The 25,553-nt window shown below is 51.1% G+C and overlaps 2 protein-coding genes across 2 annotated transcripts in view; one reads left to right on the top strand and one right to left on the bottom strand.

Annotated features, from left to right (window-relative positions):
- Positions 1-25,553, bottom strand: part of LOC141077449 (uncharacterized) — a gene marked incomplete at its 3' end in the record, with an annotated part of 66,398 nt that overhangs the window by 26,944 nt on the left and 13,901 nt on the right. The gene's annotated exons all lie outside the window — the stretch shown is intronic.
- Positions 6,928-25,553, top strand: part of LOC141077448 (oocyte zinc finger protein XlCOF7.1-like) — a 57,986-nt gene continuing 39,360 nt past the window's right edge. The window contains exon 1 of the mRNA XM_073564395.1: positions 6,928-7,124. The gene's annotated coding sequence lies outside the window, so the exon portion shown is untranslated. The remainder of the gene's footprint in view (positions 7,125-25,553) is intronic.

Here is a 25,553-nt window from a genome sequence, read left to right as displayed (position 1 = left end):
TCTGCAGCAAGATGAGGCTGCAGGTCTTTGGAGGTGGTCTGTGGATTGTCCTTGACTGTTCTCACCATTCTTCTTCTCTGCCTTTCTGATATTTTTCTTGGCCTGCCACTTCTGGGCTTAACAAGAACTGTGCCTGTGTTCTTCCATTTCCTTACTATGTTCCTCACAGTGGAAACTGACAGGTTAAATCTCTGAGACAACTTTTTGTATCCTTCCCCTGAAAAGCTATGTTGAATAATCTTTGTTTTCAGATCATTTGAGAGTTGTTTTGAGGAGCCCATGATGCCACTCTTCATAGGAGAATCAAATAGGAGAACTACTTGCAAGTGGCCACCTTAAATACCTTTTCTCATGATTGGATACACCTGGCTATGAAGTTCAAAGCTCAATGAGGTTACAAAACCAATTTAGTGCTTCAGGAAGTCAGTAAAAAGTAGTTAGGAGTGTTCAAATCAAGAAAATGATAAGGGTGCCCATACTTTTGCACCAGTCAAATTTTGTTTAAATGCAGATTGCACATTTTCTGTTAATACAATAAACCTCATTAAAATCCAGAAATATAACTGAGTCCATCAGTTATTAGATATATGAAACTGAAATAGCTTGTTATAAAGAAAAAAGGTTAACATTAATAGGGGTGCCCAAACTTTTACATATGACTGTATCTATTTAGGTCCCTCCCAATTATGGTACCAGCCAGAACGTTCACTCATTCACACTCTATGATGTCTAAGTTTCTTTGGCTAGGAAAACAACCCAGAATTGTGCAAAAACTTATGTTCCGTCACAGAAAAGAAGGGGGTTTATCCCTCCCTAATTTTACACTTTATTACAAGTCGGCACAGATTGCTCCATTAATAAGTGCGTGTTGATATCCCAATAGTCCGAGATGGGTTATTCTGGAATCATTTCTCTCCAAACCATTCTCTTTATCAGGCCTAATGTGGACCACAGACCGACTTCCATGGGGGTTAATGAATGTGGCTCCTTTTACAGTCCACTCGTTGCTTCTTTGGAGGAAAGTTTAAATATAACTTACAATCAAGCCCTTCTCCCCTGACAGCTATATTACAAAACCCCATGTTCCCGCCAGGTCTTGAGCCACAAATGTTTTCTTGGTGGAAGCTGAAAGGTATTCATATACTTAGGCTGTGTTCACACACAGCGTTTTTATCGCGGTTTTTCCCGCGGATTTTTTGGCAAACGCAAAAAAGAAGCTTCCCATTAATTTTGCACTTTTTGTGCACATTGATGCGTTTTTTACCGCGAAAAAAAAAAACGCATCGCGGTAAAAAACGCAGCATGCTCATTAATTTCGCGTTTTGTTCCACGTTTCTGGCTTTTTCCATGTGTCTAGAAACTACGCGGAAAAAAACGCAAAAAAACCACGCGGAAAACGCGCAGAAAAAAACGCGCGGTTTCTGGAAAGGGAGTCAGGTTTTTCAGCAGAAAATTTCTGCTACGTGTGCACATAGCCTTAAACATTTGTGTTCCCCATTTAATATCTTAGGCTAAGTGCACACGTAGCAGAAATTTTCTGCTGAAAAACCTGACTCCCTTTCCAGAAACCGCGCGTTTTTTTCTGCGCGTGTTTTTTGTGCGTTTTTTTTCTGCGTTTTCAAAACGCATATAACTAGCCAGAAACGCGGAAAAATCTGCGTAATTATTGAGCATGCTGCGTTTTTTACCGTGATGCGGTTTTTTTCGTGGTGAAAAATGCATAGAAATGAATGGGAAGCTTATTTTTAGCGGTTTTATTGGAAAAACCGCTAAAAATACCGCTAAAAAAACGCTGTGTGTGAACACAGCCTTACTTGACAGACAGGAATTTGTTCAAATATTTGAACCTCCAGTTAGGGAGGTAATGCGATTGAACCAGATCTCCCACTTTGCAAAGCAGATCCTCCCGAGCGGTACTACTCTCAGGGCAACCAGTTTTGAAAATTAATGTCTAAATGACCCTTTGGGCAGGGGAACGATCTCATTGATCTACTATGCTATAAATTCTCCACAAGATGATAAAAAATTGAAGTATATGTTACAGTGGGAGGAGGATCTGGGGTTTGAACAGTCAATTGAATGGTATCGTAGCTGTGACACCCTATCAGAAGGTAGTCACCAGACTTCCCTTGTGGAGACCTCCTTAAAACTATTGCACAGAGTCTATTATGGACCAGAAAAAATTCACAGCATTTTCCCCAATATCTCGGGAGACTGTTTTGGGGCTGTGGAATATCTGGTGACATGAGACGTATTTGGTGGTCTTGTACGGTGGTTTCTGGGCTTTGGGAGAAGGTGAAGCGTCTGATAGCACAGATGTATGGTGGACCGGTTGATCTGGAACCTTCTACCCTTTTAATGGGAACCAGGCCTTCCCGGCTTCCAAAAAGCTTTCAGAAGATAGTAAACTACTTATGTATGGCCACTAAAATCCACATTGCGGCAAAGTGGAAGTCGCCCTCACTGCCAATATCTATGGTGAAAGAGAAGATGAACAACATTATGTTATATGAAAGAATAGAAGAAACTAGAACCGACAGGTGGGATTCTTTCTTCAGGGTTTGGCATCCCTGGATGGAGCTTCACTCAGATACTCGACTGGATCAGGCTCTGAGGCTCTCTCTGTAGCCAACTGAGAACTTGTCACGGCCTGGGACGGGATTCATATATGATCCTACAATAGTGGGTTGCATAACCGCTTTAATCGCCCTGGATTGGTTATTGATGACACCATTATAGATTATTGGATATCGTATAAATAAATCCTTTGTGCCTTTCCCTACCCCTGTCTATGTCCTGTCTCCCTTATATTATTTGAAGTTTATTGAATGTGTGGTAAATTGTTAGTTTACGCTCCCTTGCATGGGAGATCATAACTTGGACTTGGTTTAATAAGTTTCTAAATACAAATTTATTGAAACTAAAATGCCAAAATTTTGTTTATTTCCTCCCTTCCAGAGACCGACTGAGGCTCATATACGGCCATGCTCCTCTCCGGTCACCGTGGGGGGTTTGGTAGAAGGATGGAGGGCTGTGCCTGTGAGTCACGGTTCACCTTCCCTATCCTTTACCCCTTATACCTGACCTGTTTATACAATTATCTGGAGCTAAATGGTTTTACAAACTTAACGTGACACGCAGGGCCGATTTTAGGCAAAGTTTAAAATGGGGCCCAAATGCTGACATATTGCACATCACACAGGAGCATTTCGGTTGTAGTTACATGCGCTGAGTTCAGGACGCTAAACAAGCGTGATCGACAATATTGAAATCGTTCCACACTTGTTTCCCGGCCTCTTTACACCGGCTGAGGAATAATGATGGGAACGGAACAATCACTATTAGATGAATCTGTCCCCATACAGTATCATGTTATCAGCAGCACATCTACAGTTTACACCGCCGATGTGCTGCTGAGAACAATGATTTTTCTTGCAGCATAAACAATCCAATCACTCGATGAATATGCAGCATTTTGCTTGTTTAGTATTATTCACACCATAGTCCGCCATACATTATAATGTGCACCACAGTCCTCCATATTGTACAATCCACACCCCATAGTCCTCCATATAATACGTGCCCCATAGTCCTCTATATAGTATAATACACTCCCTATAGTCCTCCATATAGAATATAATGTAGCCCCCATAGTATATAACACAGCCACATAGTATGTAACACAGCCTCCCCCATAGAATATAATATACCTCCCAATAATATTATAACACAGCCCACATAGTATAGCACAGCCACGTTGTATATAGCACAGCCCACATAGTATATAGCACAGCCCACATAGTATATAGCACAGCTCACATAGTATATAGCACAGCCCACATAGTATATAACACAGCCCACATAGTATATAGCACAGCCCACATAGTATATAACACAGCCCACGTAGTATATAGCACAGCCCACATAGTATATAACACAGCCCACGTAGTATATAACACAGTCCACATAGTATATAGCACAGCCCACATAGTATATAGCACAGCCCACATAGTATATAGCACAGCCCACATAGTATATAGCACAGCCCACGTAGTATATAACACGGCCCACATAGTATATAGCACAGCCCACGTAGTATATAACACAGTCCACATAGTATACAGCACAGCCCACATAGTATATAGCACAGTCACATAGTATATAGCACAGCCACATAGTATATAGCACAGTCCACATAGTATATCGCACGGCCCACATAGTATATAGCACAGTCCACATAGTATATCGCACGGCCCACATAGCATATAACACAACCCACATAGCATATAGCACAGCCCATATAGTATATAGCACAGCCTACATAGTATATAGCATGGCCCACATAGTATATAGCACGGCCCACATAGTATATAGCACGGCCCACATAGTATATAGCACGGCCCACATACTGTATATGGAGTCCACAAACTACAGTGGGGGAAATAAGTATCTGTTATGCTGGCAATTTTGCAAGTTTTCCCACCTACAAAGAATGAAGAGGTCTGTAATTTTTATTGCAGGTACACTTCAACTGTGAGACAAAATGTAAAAATAAAAAACAGAAAATCACATTGTATGTTTTCTAAATAATTAAATTACATTTTATTGCAGGAAAGTAGTATTTGATCACCTGCCAATTAGCAAGAATTCTGGCTCTCACAGACCTGTTAGTTTTTCTTTATGAAGCCTCCTCTGCACTCATTACCTGTATTAATTGCACCTATTTAATCTCATTACCTGTATACTAGACACCTGTCCACACACTCAATCACACTCCCAACCTCTCTACAATGGCCAAGACCAAAGAGCTGTCCAAGGACACCAGGGAAAAAATTGTAGACCTGCACAAGGCTGGGATGAGCTACAGGACAATAGGCAAGCAGCTAGGTGAGAAGGCAACTGTTGGTGCAATTATTAGAAACATTGAAGAAATACAAGATGACTGATCTTCCGCAGTCTGGGGCTCCATGCAAGATCTCGCCTCGTAGAGTAAGGGTGATTCTGAGAAAGGTCAGGAATCAGGCCAGAACTACATGGGACGAGGACCTGGTCAGTGACTAGAAGAGAGCTGGGACCACAGTCTCAAACATTACAGTTAGTAATACAGGACGCTGTCATGGATTAAAATCCTGCAAGGCACACAAGGTTCCCCTGCTCACGCCAGCACATGTCCAGGCCAATTTGAAGGTCGCCAATGACCATCTGGATGATCCAGAGGAGGCATGGGAGAAGGTCAAGTGGTCAGATGAGACCAAAAGAGAATTTTTGGGTATCAACTCCTTACATATGTGAGGAGGAACAAGAAGGATGAGTACAACCCCAAGAACACAGTCCCAACCGTGAAGCCTAGTGGGGGAAACATCATACTTTGGGGGTGCTTTTCTGTAAAGGGGACAGGACAACTGCAACGTATTGAAGAAAGGATGGATGGGGTCATGTATCGGGAGATTTTGGCCAACAACCTCCTTCTCTCAGTAACAGCATTGAAGATGGGTGGAGGCTTGGTCTGCGAGCAGAACAATGACCCGGAACACACAGACAGGGAAACTAAGGAGCGGCTACTAAAGAATGTCAGGGTCCTGGAGTGGCCTAGCCGGTCTCCAGACCTGAACCCAGCAGAAAATCTTTGGAGGAGCGGAAACTCAATGTTACCAAGTGACGGACCCGAAAACTGAAATATCTGGAGAAGATCTGTATGGGGGGGGCAAAAATCCTGTTTTTCTATTGTGTCAAATACTTATTTCATGCAATAAAATTCCCATTAATTCCTTAGAAATCATAGGATGTGATCTTCTGTTATTTATTGTTAGATTCTGTCTCTCACAGGTGAAGTCTTCCTACAATAACAATTACCGACCTCTCCATTCTCTGTAGGGGGAAACCTGGAAAATCGGAAGAACATCAAAGACTTATTCTCCCTACTGTATCCTGAGAAAATGTGTTCTCCAGGAATCCAATAGCGTCTTCCCTCCCAAGACTCGCCGGGTGGGCATGAAGCGCTGGACAGCCACAGTCATCGGGAATTGTCGGACACATTTTGGGGCCATTTTTACCTATTTCCCCTTGTATAAAGGTAAACTCTGGGGAGAAAACTATTTTTTGTGGTAAAATGTAATTATTTTTTCCTCATCGCCCAATGGTATAAAATTCTGGGAGACAGATGAGTAATTGAGAGGTGGCGGGTGTAACATGGCGCCTCTTATTGGGGGCTCTGATAATGTGACTTGGCCCCTAACACCATAAGAGCAGACTCTGCCCTGTCAGACGGCGCTCCTTCCCTCCTGAGGAGTGTCCGGCCCCTTATGGGGTATCGGCGCTCAGGGGAAATTGTGGAACAAGTGGTTTCTGTTTTCTCCTCTTCTCCCGTGTGATAATTACAGACTCGGGGACGGAGCGACATTTTAGTGGGAACATTTCATTCCTCCGCTCAATGTTACACAATTCTGTGACCCCTGAGGGTTAATAATCCTCCCTGCCCCCTAGATGAGCCCCCAGAGGTGGAGGGGGTAACATGGGGCCACTTGTGGGGTCTCTGCTGTTCTGGTGTCAGCGCTCTTCACACGTCACACGGTGTCCGCCGTCTATCCCCCCACAATGGCGCCCCTTCCCTCCCGAGCCTGTGGGGTATCGGCACTCAGGAGACACAGCGCACTGTGCGGCCTCAGCACTCCTGTCACCTTTAGGACAATGATACATTGGGGGAAAGTCACATTTCTGTGAGGAAAACAGGAAAATTGTCATTTTCTCCTTCCACATTGCTGAAATTCCTGTCACACTGTCCGAATTCAGAGATTGTCCTGTCAGAAAGGAGAAGACAGGGAGCGAAAGGGTTAATAGGACTCACAGGAGGAACCGACCCAGAAAGCAGAAGGTCCAGGAGTGTCCGCCACATATATGACTGCTCTGTGCACACAGGACCTGTGATGAGGTCACAGGAGGGGAGGAGTCAGGGGTCACATGATCAGGGGCCTCAGGGTCTGCCACATCCCCGCCTAACCGGAAGACATGACATCTGACTGGATGGTACAGGACCTGCGGTGACGTCACGACCATGTGGCGCAATGGGGGAGGAGCCAGAGAGTTTGCATCGTGGAAAGCTGAAAGATATGGGAAACTTGTGAGAGGTAATGGCGGGAACAGGGAACATGGGGAGGACAGGAGGTGTGATAGAGGGGAGCAAGAGGGTGCAGGGGGTGTGTGATAGAGGGGAGCAGGGGGTGTGTGATAGAGGGGAGCAGGGGGTGTGTGATAGAGGGGAGCAGGGGGTGTGTGATAGAGGGGAGCAAGAGGGCGCAGGGGGTGTGTGATAGAGGGGAGCGAGAGGGTGCAGGGGGTGTGTGATAGAGGGGAGCGAGAGGGCGCAGGGGGTGTGTGATAGAGGGGAGCGAGAGGGCGCAGGGGGTGTGTGATAGAGGGGAGCGAGAGGGCGCAGGGGGTGTGTGATAGAGGGGAGCGAGAGGGCGCAGGGGGTGTGTGATAGAGGGGAGCGAGAGGGTGCAGGGGGTGTGTGATAGAGGGGAGCGAGAGGGTGCAGGGGGTGTGTGATAGAGGGGAGCGAGAGGGTGCAGGGGGTGTGTGATAGAGGGGAGCGAGAGGGTGCAGGGGGTGTGTGATAGAGGGTGCAGGGGGTGTGTGATAGAGGGGAGCAGGGGGTGTGTGATAGAGGGGAGCGAGAGGGCGCAGGGGGTGTGTGATAGAGGGGAGCGAGAGGGCGCAGGGGGTGTGTGATAGAGGGGAGCGAGAGGGCGCAGGGGGTGTGTGATAGAGGGGAGCGAGAGGGCGCAGGGGGTGTGTGATAGAGGGGAGCGAGAGGGCGCAGGGGGTGTGTGATAGAGGGGAGCGAGAGGGCGCAGGGGGTGTGTGATAGAGGGGAGCGAGAGGGCGCAGGGGGTGTGTGATAGAGGGGAGCGAGAGGGCGCAGGGGGTGTGTGATAGAGGGGAGCGAGAGGGCGCAGGGGGTGTGTGATAGAGGGGAGCGAGAGGGCGCAGGGGGTGTGTGATAGAGGGGAGCGAGAGGGCGCAGGGGGTGTGTGATAGAGGGGAGCGAGAGGGCGCAGGGGGTGTGTGATAGAGGGGAGCGAGAGGGCGCAGGGGGTGTGTGATAGAGGGGAGCGAGAGGGCGCAGGGGGTGTGTGATAGAGGGGAGCGAGAGGGCGCAGGGGGTGTGTGATAGAGGGGAGCGAGAGGGCGCAGGGGGTGTGTGATAGAGGGGAGCGAGAGGGCGCAGGGGGTGTGTGATAGAGGGGAGCGAGAGGGCGCAGGGGGTGTGTGATAGAGGGGAGCGAGAGGGCGCAGGGGGTGTGTGATAGAGGGGAGCGAGAGGGCGCAGGGGGTGTGTGATAGAGGGGAGCGAGAGGGCGCAGGGGGTGTGTGATAGAGGGGAGCGAGAGGGCGCAGGGGGTGTGTGATAGAGGGGAGCGAGAGGGCGCAGGGGGTGTGTGATAGAGGGGAGCGAGAGGGCGCAGGGGGTGTGTGATAGAGGGGAGCGAGAGGGCGCAGGGGGTGTGTGATAGAGGGGAGCGAGAGGGCGCAGGGGGTGTGTGATAGAGGGGAGCGAGAGGGCGCAGGGGGTGTGTGATAGAGGGGAGCGAGAGGGCGCAGGGGGTGTGTGATAGAGGGGAGCGAGAGGGCGCAGGGGGTGTGTGATAGAGGGGAGCGAGAGGGCGCAGGGGGTGTGTGATAGAGGGGAGCGAGAGGGCGCAGGGGGTGTGTGATAGAGGGGAGCGAGAGGGCGCAGGGGGTGTGTGATAGAGGGGAGCGAGAGGGCGCAGGGGGTGTGTGATAGAGGGGAGCGAGAGGGCGCAGGGGGTGTGTGATAGAGGGGAGCGAGAGGGCGCAGGGGGTGTGTGATAGAGGGGAGCGAGAGGGCGCAGGGGGTGTGTGATAGAGGGGAGCGAGAGGGCGCAGGGGGTGTGTGATAGAGGGGAGCGAGAGGGCGCAGGGGGTGTGTGATAGAGGGGAGCGAGAGGGCGCAGGGGGTGTGTGATAGAGGGGAGCGAGAGGGCGCAGGGGGTGTGTGATAGAGGGGAGCGAGAGGGCGCAGGGGGTGTGTGATAGAGGGGAGCGAGAGGGCGCAGGGGGTGTGTGATAGAGGGGAGCGAGAGGGCGCAGGGGGTGTGTGATAGAGGGGAGCGAGAGGGCGCAGGGGGTGTGTGATAGAGGGGAGCGAGAGGGCGCAGGGGGTGTGTGATAGAGGGGAGCGAGAGGGCGCAGGGGGTGTGTGATAGAGGGGAGCGAGAGGGCGCAGGGGGTGTGTGATAGAGGGGAGCGAGAGGGCGCAGGGGGTGTGTGATAGAGGGGAGCGAGAGGGCGCAGGGGGTGTGTGATAGAGGGGAGCGAGAGGGCGCAGGGGGTGTGTGATAGAGGGGAGCGAGAGGGCGCAGGGGGTGTGTGACAGAGGGGAGCGAGAGGGCGCAGGGGGTGTGTGACAGAGGGGAGCGAGAGGGCGCAGGGGGTGTGTGACAGAGGGGAGCGAGAGGGCGCAGGGGGTGTGTGACAGAGGGGAGCGAGAGGGCGCAGGGGGTGTGTGACAGAGGGGAGCGAGAGGGCGCAGGGGGTGTGTGACAGAGGGGAGCGAGAGGGCGCAGGGGGTGTGTGACAGAGGGGAGCGAGAGGATGCAGGGAGTGTGTGATAGAGGGGAGCGAGAGTTGTGCAGGGAGTGTGTGTGATAGAGGGGAGCGAGAGGGTGCAGGGGGTGTGTGATAGAGGGGAGCAAGAGTTGTGCAGGGAGTGTGTGTGATAGAGGGGAGCGAGAGGGCGCAGGGAGTGTGTGATAGAGGGGAGCGAGAGGGCGCAGGGGGTGTGTGATAGAGGGGAGCGAGAGGGCGCAGGGGGTGTGTGATAGAGGGGAGCGGGAGGGCGCAGGTAGTGTGTGTGATAGAGGGGAGCGAGAGGGCGCAGGTAGTGTGTGACAGAGGGGAGCGAGAGCGTGCAGGGGGTGTGTGATAGAGGGGAGCAAGAGGGTGCAGGGGGTGTGTGATAGAGGGGAGCAAGAGGGTGCAGGGGGTGTGTGATAGAGGGGAGCGCGAGGGTGTATGAGACAGAGGGGCGCAGGGTGCGGGAGATGGAGGGGTGTAGGGTATGTGCCGTTCCAGCCTCCAGTGACAGGTGAGTGATGGGAGTGGCGGTGTTGCACTGATCAGACATTGATCACCCATCCTAAGGATACGGATCGGTCATCGGTGGTAAAGTCGTGGCCTCAGTACACAATCTTATCCTGTCTGTCGCTCAGTGGTCGGACATGTTGCTCGTGCAGTGTGTGAGTGACAGGCTGTTCTGTGCATTCGGGGGCTGTCGGGCTTAGATCTGACCCCACAGAGCAGCGGTCAGTGATGTGGCTGATGGGGTCAGTGACTATAATGGGGCAGAGTCGGCCTCTGCTCGGTCCTCCATCATTTTTGGCTGGATACACCTAGCTGAGGCAGGTGATGACCAAGGAGGCGTCTGGCTCCAGATTGTACAGCGAGCCCAAACATCCCGCCAATACCATAAAGGGGCGCTCAGACTTAGAACAAGAGTCTGTATTCACGCTGTGACGGTTCCCTGATACCAGAGAGCGACCCCGTGCCCTTACACATGTGATTTCCTACCGGGGGTCACAGGCCGGTCCCATGTATCCTGCTTCTCTCAGTAATAGTGAATTGATGGCATTTGTTTCTCAGTGATGACCTTGAATAACCCGTGACCTTCCGAGGGTTTTGTATTGGGTGAAGTGACGCCTCTTCAGTGACACAAAACTGGAGAGAAACAATGTAACAACGTGGAGAACAGTCAGTGGCTTCTCTCAGTAACACACGGTGTGCTAATCTAGGGGTCTAGGGTCAGAGTGTCGCCGAGCGCGCTGAGATCTGCCGGTGTGGCTGACCGTAGTCTAATGTGTATGGGGACAGTAACTACTCTGTAATGGGAACGGCTCTTATCAGCATCTGTCACTCAGCTGTGTATAACCACGTACGTGTAAGATGGTGCCAGTGTCATCAGTGTACGGTCCGCGGTAATGACGGGAACAGGGAAGATGAGGCCAGGGTGTGTGATAGAGGGGAGCAAGAGGGTGCAGGGGGTGTGTGACAGGGGAGCAAGAGGGTGCAGGGGGTGTGTGATAGAGAGGAGCGGGGGGTGTGATAGAGGGGAGCGGGGGGTGTGATAGAGGGGAGCGAGAGGGTGCAGGGGGTGTGTGATAGAGGGGAGCAAGAGGGTGCAGGGGGTGTGTGACAGAGGGGAGCAAGAGGGTGCAGGGGGTGTGTGACAGAGGGGAGCAAGAGGGTGCAGGGGGTGTGTGACAGAGGGGAGCAAGAGGGTGCAGGGGGTGTGTGACAGAGGGGAGCAAGAGGGTGCAGGGTGTGTGTGACAGGGGAGCAAGAGGTTGCAGGGGGTGTGTGACAGAGGGGAGCAAGAGGGTGCAGGGGGTGTGTGATAGAGGGGAACAAGAGGGTGTGATAGAGGGGAGCAAGAGGGTGCAGGTGGGGTGTGATAGAGGGGAGCAAGAGGGTGCAGGTGGGGTGTGATAGAGGAGAGCAAGAGGGCGCAGGGGGGGTGTGATAGAGGAGAGCAGGAGGGTGCAGGGGATGTGTGATAGAGGGGTGCAGGGGGTGTGTGATAGAGGGGTGCAGGGGGTGTGTGATAGAGGGGAGCGAGAGGGGTGCAGGGGGTGTGTGATAGAGGGGAGCGAGAGGGTGCAGGGGGTGTGTGATAGAGGGGAGCGAGAGGGTGCAGGGGGTGTGTGATAGAGGGGAGCAGGAGGGTGCAGGGGGTGTGTGATAGAGGGGAGCAGGAGGGTGCAGGGGGTGTGTGATAGAGGGGAGCAGGAGGGTGCGGGGGTGTGTGATAGAGAGGAGCGAGAGGGTGCAGGGGGTGTGTGATAGAGGGGTGCAGGGGGTGTGTGATAGAGGGGAGCGAGAGGGTGCAGGGGGTGTGTGATAGAGAGGAGCGAGAGGGTGCAGGGTGTGTTTGATAGAGGGGAGCAAGAGGGTGCAGGGGGGGTGTGATATAGAGGAGCGAGAGGGTGCAGGGGGTGTGTGATAGAGAGGAGCGAGAGGGTGCAGGGGGTGTGTGATAGAGGGGAGCGAGAGGGTGCAGGGGGTGTGTGATAGAGGGGAGCGAGAGGGTGCAGGGGGTGTGTGATAGAGGGGAGCGAGAGGGTGCAGGGGGTGTGTGATAGAGGGGAGCGAGAGGGTGCAGGGGGTGTGTGATAGAGGGGAGCGAGAGGGTGCAGGGGGTGTGTGATAGAGGGGAGCGAGAGGGTGCAGGGGGTGTGTGATAGAGGGGAGCGAGAGGGTGCAGGGGGTGTGTGATAGAGGGGAGCGAGAGGGTGCAGGGGGTGTGTGATAGAGGGGAGCGAGAGGGTGCAGGGGGTGTGTGATAGAGGGGAGCGAGAGGGTGCAAGGGGTGTGTGATAGAGGGGTGCAAGGGGTGTGTGATAGAGGGGTGCAGGGGGTGTGTGATAGAGGGGTGCAGGGGGTGTGTGATAGAGGGGAGCAAGAGGGTGCAGGGGGTGTGTGATAGAGGAGAGCAAGAGGGTGCAGGGGGTGTGTGATAGAGGGGTGCAGGGGGTGTGTGATAGAGGGGAGCGAGAGGGTGCAGGGGATGTGTGTGATAGAGGGGAGCAGGAGGGTGCAGGGGATGTGTGTGATAGAGGGGAGCAGGAGGGTGCAGGTGGTGTGTGATAGAGGGTAGCGAGAGGGTGCAGGGGGTTTGTGATAGAGGGTAGGGAGAGGGTGCAGGGGGTGTGTGATAGAGGGGAGCGAGAGGGTGCAGGGTGTGTGTGATAGAGGGGAGCGAGAGGGTGCAGGGTGTGTGTGATAGAGGGGAGCGAGAGGGTGCAGGGGGTGTGTGATAGAGGGGTGCAGGTAGTGTGTGTGATAGAGGGGAGCAAGAGGGCGCAGGGAGTGTGTGACAGAGGGGTGCAGGTAGTGTGTGTGATAGAGGGGAGCAAGAGGGCGCAGGGAGTGTGTGACAGAGGGGAGCAAGAGGATGCAGGGAGTGTGTGATAGAGGGTGCAGGGGGTGTGTGATAGAGGGGAGCAAGAGTTGTGCAGGGAGTGTGTGTGATAGAGGGGAGCAAGAGGGTGCAGGGAGTGTGTGATAGAGGGGAGCAAGAGGGCGCAGGGGGTGTGTGATAGAGGGGAGCGAGAGGGTGCAGGGGGTGTGTGATAGAGGGGAGCGGGAGGGTGCAGGTAGTGTGTGTGATAGAGGGGAGCAAGAGGGCGCAGGTAGTGTGTGACAGAGGGGAGCAAGAGGATGCAGGGAGTGTGTGATAGAGGGGAGCAAGAGCGTGCAGGGGGTGTGTGATAGAGGGGAGCAAGAGGGTGCAGGGGGTGTGTGATAGAGGGGAGCAAGAGGGTGCAGGGGGTGTGTGATAGAGGGGAGCGCGAGGGTGTATGAGACAGAGGGGCGCAGGGTGCGGGAGATGGAGGGGTGTAGGGTATGTGCCGTTCCAGCCTCCAGTGACAGGTGAGTGATGGGAGTGGCGGTGTTGCACTGATCAGACATTGATCACCCATCCTAAGGATACGGATCGGTCATCGGTGGTAAAGTCGTGGCCTCAGTACACAATCTTATCCTGTCTGTCGCTCAGTGGTCGGACATGTTGCTCGTGCAGTGTGTGAGTGACAGGCTGTTCTGTGCATTCGGGGGCTGTCGGGCTTAGATCTGACCCCACAGAGCAGCGGTCAGTGATGTGGCTGATGGGGTCAGTGACTATAATGGGGCAGAGTCGGCCTCTGCTCGGTCCTCCATCATTTTTGGCTGGATACACCTAGCTGAGGCAGGTGATGACCAAGGAGGCGTCTGGCTCCAGATTGTACAGCGAGCCCAAACATCCCGCCAATACCATAAAGGGGCGCTCAGACTTAGAACAAGAGTCTGTATTCACGCTGTGACGGTTCCCTGATACCAGAGAGCGACCCCGTGCCCTTACACATGTGATTTCCTACCGGGGGTCACAGGCCGGTCCCATGTATCCTGCTTCTCTCAGTAATAGTGAATTGATGGCATTTGTTTCTCAGTGATGACCTTGAATAACCCGTGACCTTCCGAGGGTTTTGTATTGGGTGAAGTGACGCCTCTTCAGTGACACAAAACTGGAGAGAAACAATGTAACAAAGTGGAGAACAGTCAGTGGCTTCTCTCAGTAACACACGGTGTGCTAATCTAGGGGTCTAGGGTCAGAGTGTCGCCGAGCGCGCTGAGATCTGCCGGTGTGGCTGACCGTAGTCTAATGTGTATGGGGACAGTAACTACTCTGTAATGGGAACGGCTCTTATCAGCATCTGTCACTCAGCTGTGTATAACCACGTACGTGTAAGATGGTGCCAGTGTCATCAGTGTACGGTCCGCGGTAATGACGGGAACAGGGAAGATGAGGCCAGGGTGTGTGATAGAGGGGAGCAAGAGGGTGCAGGGGGTGTGTGACAGGGGAGCAAGAGGGTGCAGGGGGTGTGTGATAGAGAGGAGCGGGGGGTGTGATAGAGGGGAGCGGGGGGTGTGATAGAGGGGAGCGAGAGGGTGCAGGGGGTGTGTGATAGAGGGGAGCAAGAGGGTGCAGGGGGTGTGTGACAGAGGGGAGCAAGAGGGTGCAGGGGGTGTGTGACAGAGGGGAGCAAGAGGGTGCAGGGGGTGTGTGACAGAGGGGAGCAAGAGGGTGCAGGGGGTGTGTGACAGAGGGGAGCAAGAGGGTGCAGGGTGTGTGTGACAGGGGAGCAAGAGGTTGCAGGGGGTGTGTGACAGAGGGGAGCAAGAGGGTGCAGGGGGTGTGTGATAGAGGGGAACAAGAGGGTGTGATAGAGGGGAGCAAGAGGGTGCAGGTGGGGTGTGATAGAGGGGAGCAAGAGGGTGCAGGTGGGGTGTGATAGAGGAGAGCAAGAGGGCGCAGGGGGGGTGTGATAGAGGGGAGCAAGAGGGTGCAGGGGGGGTGTGATAGAGGGGAGCGAGAGGGTGCAGGGGGTGTGTGATAGAGGGGATCAAACCCCCTGCACCCTCTTGCTCCCGTCTATCACACACACCCTGCACCCTCTTGCACCCCTCTATCACACACACCCTGTGTGTGACACAGTCCGTGTGTCATCAGTGTGCGGTCCGCGCGCCCGTTTTTACCATCAGTTATCGTCCGTGGTTCTCACAGATGGATAAATAAATGATGGCGCCTCTGTTATACTTCGCAGTGTTAATCACAGGCAGCACACGGATGGCGCACACGCTGTATACTAATACTACCCGTGTGATAGGTTTTCTGGACCCATAGACCTGTATTAGCACTTTTCATATGTTGTGCTGTAAAAAAACAGAGAAATCTCTGTAAGTTTTGCCCAGGCGCACAGTGAGAAATCACCTCCATGTGGCCTCATAGACTATAATGGTGTCCTGTAGGTGTGAAAACTCCGGATAGAATTTGTCCGTGTGACACTGACGGCTGCAGGAGACTGTTGTCTGACTTCCCAATAGGGGGAGCGACCACTCACAGCGCCTCGGGCAGCATCAATGCCAAATACGGCGCCGGGTTGGGTCGTCCTTCCCACATATAAATTCTGACATTAGCATATAATCACATATAGGCCGGGGTCAGACATAAGAGAAACTCGCACGAGGCTCGCTCCTCAATACCCGGCACTGCCGCCGGCACTCGGGACCGGAGCGTTCAGCTCCATGGATTTCTATGTGCTGCGGTCCGAGGGCCGGCGGCAGTGCCGGGTATTGAGGAGCGAGACTCGTGCGAGATTCTCCCAAGTGTGACCCCGGCCTCAGCCGGACTCTGGAAGGGAGGAAATAACCGAGATTTGGGCATTTTAGCTCTTGGTGTGGAGTCGATAGCACAATCATATGCCGCCATATAGTAGACGGCCGGTAACTGGGATAATTCCCTCATGTGTGGGGTCTATTTCCCTCCAGAGACATCACACGTTACATTCCACACATAACACTGTGTAGAAAAGGCGGCGCGGGGTAATTGTGCCAGTAGTGAGGGGCGAATAATGGCGGGAATGTCACTGACTGAGGAGAAGGCTCCATGGAGGTCTGCACTCCGGAGATCATGTGACCCCTGACTCCTCCCCTCCTGTGACCTCATCACAGGTCCTGTGCACAGAGCAGCCATATATGTGGAGTGCGGCTCTGCAGGTGGAGGTATGTGATGATTACCCCCCATTACTGAGCGCGGGGGGGACATTAACCCCTTCTGCGCTGAGACTCTTTATAAGAATCATCACGTTTCTATTTCCTGTAATAGATACATACGACCCCACTATGGAAGACAGGCAGTGAGGAGACAGAGTGTTCTCATAGTACAGGGCCCCTTTCTTGGCCCCACACAGTGTAATGCCCCCATTATGCCCCACAGGCAGGGTTCTGCCCCACACCCAGCTGCCTCGGGCACTTTACCATGGCCGATACCTCAGATTCCTCCTCGCACCCCTTTCCTTTGGGGCTATGGACTTTATAATAACAGTAAACTGGGTCATCAAGGTCACCTGACCTGGTGCACCATCTAGACTCTTCCTTCCTGAAACTCTCCCTCTTCCCATTGATTCCACATAGTCCCGTCTGGAGGGCAGATGGCAGTCTATGTACAAATGCCGCACAGCCCTGAGGATTTGTTCTTATGACGCCATTTCTAACACCCCTTATGTGATATATGGTGCCGCTCACACAGTATAATCTTCTCACAGTATCACCATCCCCCCACACACAGTATAATCTTCTCACAGTATCACCATCCCCCCACACACAGTATAATCTTCTCACAGTATCACCATCCCCCCACACACAGTATAATCTTCTCACAGTATCACCATCCCACCACACACAGTATAATCTTCTCACAGTATCACCATCCCACCACACACAGTATAATCTTCTCACAGTATCACCATCCCACCACACACAGTATAATCTTCTCACAGTACCACCATCCCACCACACACAGTATAATCTTCTCACAGTATCACCATCCCACCACACAGTATAATCTTCTCACAGTATCACCATCCCCCCACACACAGTATAATGTTCTCACAGTATCACCATCCCCCCACACACAGTATAATCTTCTCACAGTATCACCATCCCACCACACACAGTATAATCTTCTCACAGTACCACCATCCCACAACACACAGTATATTCTACTCACAGTATCACCATCCCACCACACACAGTATAATCTCACAGTATCACCATCCCACCACACACAGTATAATGTTCTCACAGTATCACCATCCCACCACACACAGTATAATCTTCTCACAGTATCACCATCCCACCACACACAGTATAATCTTCTCACAGTATCACCATCCCACCACACAGTATAATCTTCTCACAGTATCACCATCCCACCACACACAGTATAATGTTCTCACAGTATCACCATCCCACCACACACAGTATAATGTTCTCGCAGTATCACCATCCCACCACACACAGTATAATCTTCTCACAGTATCACCATCCCACCACACACAGTATAATCTTCTCACAGTATCACCATCCCACCACACACAGTATAATCTCACAGTATCACCATCCCACCACACACAGTATAATCTTCTCACAGTATCACATCCCACCACACACAGTATAATCTTCTCACAGTACCACCATCCCCCCACACACAGTATAATCTTCTCACAGTATCACCATGCCCCCACACACAGTATAATCTTCTCACAGTATCACCATCCCACCACACACAGTATAATCTTCTCACAGTACCACCATCCCACCACACAGTATAATCTTCTCACAGTATCACCATCCCACCACACACAGTATAATCTTCTCACAGTATCACCATCCCACCACACACATTATAATATTCTCACAGTATCACCATCCCACCACACACAGTATAATCTTCTCACAGTATCACCATCCCACCACACACAGTATAATCTTCTCACAGTATCGCCATCCCACCACACACAGTATAATCTTCTCACAGTATCGCCATCCCACCACACACAGTATAATCTTCTCACAGTATCACCATCCCACCACACACAGTATAATCTCACAGTATCACCATCCCCCACACACAGTATAATTTTCTCATAGTATCACCATCCCACCACACATAGTATAATCTTCTCATAGTATCACCATCCCACCACACACAGTATAATCTTCTCACAGTATCACCATCCCACCACACAGTATAATCTTCTCACAGTATCACCATCCCACCACACACAGAATAATCTCACAGTATCACGATCCCACCACACACAGTATAATCTTCTCACAGTATCACCATCCCACCACACACAGTATAATCTCACAGTATCACCATCCCTCCACACACAGTATAATCTCACAGTATCACCATCCCACCACACACAGTATAATCTTCTCACAGTATCACCATCCCACCACACACAGTATAATCTTCTCACAGTATCACCATCCCACCACACACAGTGTAATCTCACAGTATCACCATCCCTCCACACACAGTATAATCTTCTCACAGTATCACCATCCCACCACACACAGTATAATCTTCTCACAGTATCACCATCCCACCACACACAGTATAATCTTCTCACAGTATCGCCATCCCACCACACACAGTATAATCTTCTCACAGTATCGCCATCCCACCACACACAGTATAATCTTCTCACAGTATCGCCATCCCACCACACACAGTATAATCTTCTCACAGTATCACCATCCCACCACACACAGTATAATCTTCTCACAGTATCACCATCCCACCACACACAGTATAATCTTCTCACAGTATCAGCATCCCACCACACACAGTATAACCATCCCACCACACACAGTATAATCTTCTCACAGTATCGCCATCCCACCACACACAGTATAATCTTCTCACAGTACCGCCATCCCACCACACACAGTATAATCTTCTCACAGTATCACCATCCCCCACACACAGTATAATCTTCTCACAGTATCACCATCCCACCACACACAGTATAATCTTCTCACAGTATCACCATCCCACCACACACAGTATAATCTCACAGTATCACCATCCCTCCACACACAGTATAATCTTCTCACAGTATCACCATCCCACCACACACAGTATAATCTTCTCACAGTATCACCATCCCACCACACACAGTATAATCTCACAGTATCACCATCCCTCCACACACAGTATAATCTTCTCACAGTACCACCATCCCACCACGCACAGTATAATCTTCTCACAGTATCACCATCCCCCCCCACACTGTATAATCTTCTCACAGTATCACCATCCCACCACACACAGTATAATCTTCTCATAGTATCACCATCCCCCACACACAGTATAATCTTCTCACAGTATCACCATCCCCCCACACACAGTATAATCTTCTCACAGTATCACCATCCCACCACACAGTATAATATTCTCACAGTATCACCATCCCACCACACACAGTATAATCTTCTCATAGTATCACCATCCCACCACACACAGTATAATCTCACAGTATCACCATCCCACCACACACAGTATAATCTTCTCACAGTATCACCATCCCACCACACACAGTATAATCTCACAGTATCACCATCCCACCACACAGTATAATCTTCTCACAGTATCACCATCTCACCACACACAGTATAATCTTCTCACAGTATCACCATCCCACCACACACAGTATAATCTCACAGTATCACCATCCCCCACACACAGTATAATCTTCTCATAGTATCACCATCCCACCACACACAGTATAATCTTCTCACAGTATCACCATCCCACCACACACAGTATAATCTTCTCATAGTATCACCATCCCACCCCACACAGTATAATCTTCTCACAGTATCACCATCCCACCACACACAGTATAATCTCACAGTATCACCATCCCACCACACACAGTATAATCTTCTCACAGTATCACCATCCCACCACACACAGTATAATCTCACAGTATCACCATCCCACCACACACAGTATAATCTTCTCACAGTACCACCATCCCACCACACACATTATAATATTCTCACAGTATCACCATCCCACCACACACTGTATAATCTTCTCACAGTATCACCATCCCACCACACACAGTATAATCTTCTCATAGTATCACCATCCCCCACACACAGTATAATCTTCTCACAGTACCACCATCCCACCACACACAGTATAATCTTCTCACAGTATCACCATCCCCCACACACAGTATAATCTTCTCACAGTATCACCATCCCACCACACACAGTATAATCTTCTCACAGTATCACCATCCCACCACACACAGTATAATCTTCTCACAGTATCACCATCCCACCACACACAGTATAATCTTCTCACAGTATCACCATCCCTCCACACACATTATAATCTTCTCACAGTATTACCATCCCACCAAACACAGTATAATCTTCTCACAGTATCACCATCCCACCACACACAGTATAATCTTCTCACAGTATCGCCATCCCATCACACACAGTATAATCTTCTCACAGTACCGCCATCCCACCACACACAGTATAATCTTCTCACAGTATCACCATCCCCCACACACAGTATAATATCACAGTATCACCATCCCACCACACACAGTATAATCTTCTCACAGTATCACCATCCCACCACACACAGTATAATCTTCTCACAGTATCACCATCCCCCACACACAGTATAATATCACAGTATCACCATCCCACCACACACAGTATAATCTTCTCACAGTATCACCATCCCACCACACACAGTATAATCTTCTCACAGTATCACCATCCCCCACACACAGTATAATCTCACAGTATCACCATCCCACCACACACAGTATAATCTTCCCACATTATCACCATCCCCCCACACACAGTATAATCTTCTCACAGTATCACCTTCCCCCCACACACAGTATAATCTTCTCACAGTATCACCATCCCACCACACACAGTATAATCTCACAGTATCACCATCCCCCCACACACAGTATAATCTTCTCACAGTATCACCATCCCACCACACACAGTATAATCTTCTCACAGTATCACCATCCCACCACACACAGTATAATCTTCTCACAGTATCACCATCCCACACACACAGTATAATCTTCCCACAGTATCACCATCCCACCACACACAGTATAATCTTCTCACAGTATCACCATCCCACCACACATAGTATAATCTTCTCACAGTATCACCATCCCACCACACACAGTATAATCTCACAGTATCACCATCCCACCACACACAGTATAATCTTCTCACATTATCACCATCCCCCTACATAGTAAAATTAAAATGTTCCCACATTAGCAGCTTGCCATACACAGGATAATGTTTCCACAGGACTGGCATCCCCCTCACACACAGTATATTGTTCCCACAGTACTGCCTTCTCCCCCACTTTCTAATGTTCCAACAGTACTTCCCCCTACATGCACAAGATGGTACCATCTACCCCACTGACAACCTCACAGCTAATTATCATATACTCACTTCGCCTCATTCTTGGTGCAGATACTAATGAACCCAGGATCTATTAGATATTTACCATACAATAGTTGGATAGGCAGGAGTGTATCACCCATAAAGTTAGCCCACTCGGTTGCTATGATGCCCATACATTGAGAGGGCTCGTGGGGTGTGGTATTGGTCACCCTCTCCTTCCCATCATCACAATTTCAGCGATATCCACATTCCCATGACGGTGATACCATTGAATACAATAGTGAATCAGGGAGTCCAAAGCTCCTGCTCCACCATTCAGCCTTCACCTGTGAGTCTGAGACTCCGTGCACTGCAGGCACAATGGCGTCACTACATCACACCTGTAGTATGGAGCCTCAGTGCTCACACCGCACAGACTGGAGCAGTTCACCTCGGGAACGGGGTTGGGTGAGTAGTGTGTGTTTTTAAATCAGGAATTGTGGAGGCTTAATATTAAGAGAAGAGCTGTTGGGACTCTCATACTGAATGTGTGGCTGGTACGGGACATTATACTGAGTAAGGGGTTGTGGTGGACTGTAAGTTCCTCCATACTGACTGGGGGTCCTTATTTTCTGTAGCAGGTTGTGGTGGCCATAATACTGTGTGAGGTGCTGTGAGGGCCGTGATACTGTGTGGGGTTTGTGGAGGCCACCATACTGTGTGGGAGCCCTCATACTGAGCTACATGGGCACACAGGAGAACTAATTCCTTGTGATTAGTGACCTATGGTCTATCTGATTGCAGTCCTCCTGAATTGATATGGTGTTGTGTGTCAGGAGGGAGACATCAGATAGTACGTTCTGATGTAAAGCAAAGATATAATGGCAGTGGGAATCTGGATTCCATGCAGGGGGCATAGCGGAGACCAAGAGCAGGAAGAGGTCATTAGCTCTGAAGGAAAGCAAAAATGGGAATTGGGAATTTGTCTCCGCTACGCTCCAGGCCTGGAATACAAAGAGTAGGGTGTGGTCCTTAGCTCAGGTTTGCTGGACTATTGTGACTTATAACAAAAATGATGTACCACCACAGGAAACCGGAAAGTTCCTGAATATGCATAATGCAGAAGAAGCATTCATAAAGTGTTACAACCGTAATGTGATGTATATACTTCTCATCAAGTTCTTGTTAAGTAATGGAGTTTGTTTTTGAACTTTTGGTCTCCCTCATTCATCTCCATAACCTTTGGTCCGGGTCTGTCTCTGCCTGCGCGGCTCCTTAGCCGCTCTGCCTGCGCGGCTCCTGCTGCCGCTGCAGAACCTCTTGCTGCAGCTTCTCTCCACAGACCTTGTGGTTCTGCTTTGCTCCATTCCTGCTGCCGCTGCAGAACCCCTTGCTGCAGCTTCTCTCCACAGACCTTGTGGTTCTGCTTTGCTCCAGTCCTGCTGCCGCTGCAGAACCTCTTGCTGCAGCTTCTCTCCACAGACCTTGTGTTTCTGCTTTGCTCCATTCCTGCTGCCGCTGCGGAACCTCTTGATGCAGCTTCTCTCCACAGACCTTGTGATTCAGCTTTGCTCCACTCCTGCTGCCGCTGCAGAACCTCTTTCTGCAGCTTCTCTCTCCACTCCTGCCTTCACCTGCACCTCCTGTGTGAACAGGTCCAAACCTGTTCCTTCATATTCCACGCCTGCCTGCCTGCATCCATACCTGCACCTGCTGTGTGAACAGGTGCCCGCCTGTCCTGTGTCTCAAGCCGTGCCCGCCTGTCCTGTGTCTCAAGCCGTGCCCGCCTGTCCTGTGTCTCAAGCCGTGCCCGCCTGTCCTGTGTCTCAAGCCGTGCCCGCCTGTCCTGTGTCTCAAGCCGTGCCCGCCTGTCCTGTGTCTCAAGCCGTGCCCGCCTGTCCTGTGTCTCAAGCCGTGCCCGCCTGTCCTGTGTCTCAAGCCGTGCCCGCCTGTCCTGTGTCTCAAGCCGTGCCCGCCTGTCCTGTGTCTCAAGCCGTGCCCGCCTGTCCTGTGTCTCAAGCCGTGCCCGCCTGTCCTGTGTCTCAAGCCGTGCCCGCCTGTCCTGTGTCTCAAGCCGTGCCCGCCTGTCTTGTGTCTGTCATACCTTCTTGCCCTGTGTCTCAGCCTGCCTGTCAGTCACACCTGTCCAAGTGACTTGTCTCCAAGTGGGATCAGCAGCCACAGCCAGACACCACCCTGGAGTGGCACCCGACAGCTATCTGCCGCACAAGCCTGACCTCACCATCAGAGGCTCCAGTGAAGACCAAGGTAGCTGTCGCAGTCACACCTCTTCCAGGGTAGTCTCGTCTGTGGCACAGTGGGGCCACAACCCCCCGGCTCGCGCCAAGGCGCGAGCGTGACATATAGTTCCTGCCCCTGGCTTGACCGGCTGACTCCGTTACACCCTGATTTGTCCTCTGCCCGTTTCCTGAGCTCCCATGCCTTCCCCGCTCATCTTAGTGTCTGCTTCCAGTGCTGTGACCTCTTGGTATTTGACCCGTCTTGTCCTCTGACCTGTTACTGTCTCACGTCTCTGGCATCTCTGCTCCCGACTGGCTCTGACTTCTCTGGCTTGTAGCTGACCACTTGTATTGCTCTTTCCTTGTACTGTGTTCCCTGTCCATTATTGACCCGGCTCGTCTGACCAATCTCTTGCCACGTAGTGGCACCTGTGCTGCTGCAATGTGGTCCTATGCTGTGAGTGCAACCTTTCTTCTCTCATCAGCACCCCCTGGTGGAGGTTAAGCACTACTGCGCTACAGCAGCATTACATTATAACTGACCAGTATATTTAAAGGTGTTTATCATTATTTTCTCATGGTTATGGATCTGCTTCGTAACTTGGCGGATCAGGTGTCCAGTTTGATGCAGATGTTGCGGGAATTGTTGGTAGAACACCGGGCCCTGGCCACGTCCCATACTCAATTGCAGAAAGAGTTGATGGAGACTAAAAGACTGTGCTGGGTGCCCCCCCATGTTGTTGGTAGGACTGGAGATTCTGTAGATGTCGCCTTGCACTCTCCCGAACCCTCAGTCAAGCTACCTGACACCTTTTCTGGTGAGAAGGATAAGTTTCGTACGTTCAGTGAGAGTTACAAATTATTATTTGACCTCGATCCTGTGGGGATGAGAGTCAGCGGGTGGGGATAATTATATCCTTGCTCAGGGAGGATCCTCAGTCCGGGGCTTTCTTGCTGCCCCCTACTGCCCCTGATCGGATGTCGGTGGATAGGTTTTTTGAGTCCTTAGGACTTATCTATGACGAACTGGACCATGTCAGGTTGGCAGAGGACACTATCATGGGTCTTGTTCAGGGAAAGCGCTCAGCCGAGTGGTATTGCTCGGAGTTTAGACGATAGTTCCCCGAGGAACGACTCTGCTCTCAGGTGCCAGTTCCGGAGGGGACTGTCTGATCATCTGAAGGATGCTCTGGCTCTCCATCCACCACCTAGTTCCTTGGAGGAGGCTATGTCTCAGGTCATCCGGATAGATCGAAGACTATGGGAGAGGTGTGTTATGCAGCTGGAAGTTCCATTACTTCCAAGTAATCTCAACGTTACACTACATTCCGAGCCCATGGAGGTGGGGGCCACCACCGTCAAGGAAAAGGAGAGGAAACGACTATGGAAAGAGAGACTCTGCTTCTACTGTGGTAGTTCGGGACACTGGAAAATGGACTGCCCCTCCTCCCTTCCCAATGTGCCGGGAAACGCCTAAGTTTGGGTAACTATTGAGGAGGTTGCCCAGACTCTCAGGTACCTTTTTCCTTATTGTTTAAGTTACTGCTGGAAGTGGAACTTTATGTCCAGAACTATTGTACTCCCACTTCGGCTTTTGTGGACTGCGGGTCATCTTTGAACTTGATTGAATCTAACGGTGGCCAAATGTAAGTTAGGGACAGTCAGGTTGGGAACTCCCATTAATATCGTGGCTATTGATTAGACACCTCTTGCTAATAATGTTATTAAGTTTGTCTCAGAGGAGATTATCCTCAAGGTGGGGTCCTGTCATCAAGTACGTATTACATGTTTTGTTCTGGACCATCTTCCTGCGGGATTGATGTTGGGGTTTCCCTGGTTATGAGTACATAACCCGATTATTGACTGGGAATCCCAGGACATTGCTAATTGGGGTCCTAATTGTTTGAAGGGGTGTATTGTATCAGTTTGTGTCTAAGTTCTGGAGGGCTT

Source organism: Dendrobates tinctorius, unplaced genomic scaffold, assembly GCF_039654945.1.
Source record: "Dendrobates tinctorius isolate UK_male_01 unplaced genomic scaffold, ASM3965494v1 ptg000452l, whole genome shotgun sequence".
NCBI classification, from domain to species: Eukaryota; Metazoa; Chordata; class Amphibia; order Anura; family Dendrobatidae; genus Dendrobates; species Dendrobates tinctorius.
The sequence above is the reverse complement of the archived record's forward strand: the minus strand, read 5'-3'. Positions and strand labels throughout refer to the sequence as shown.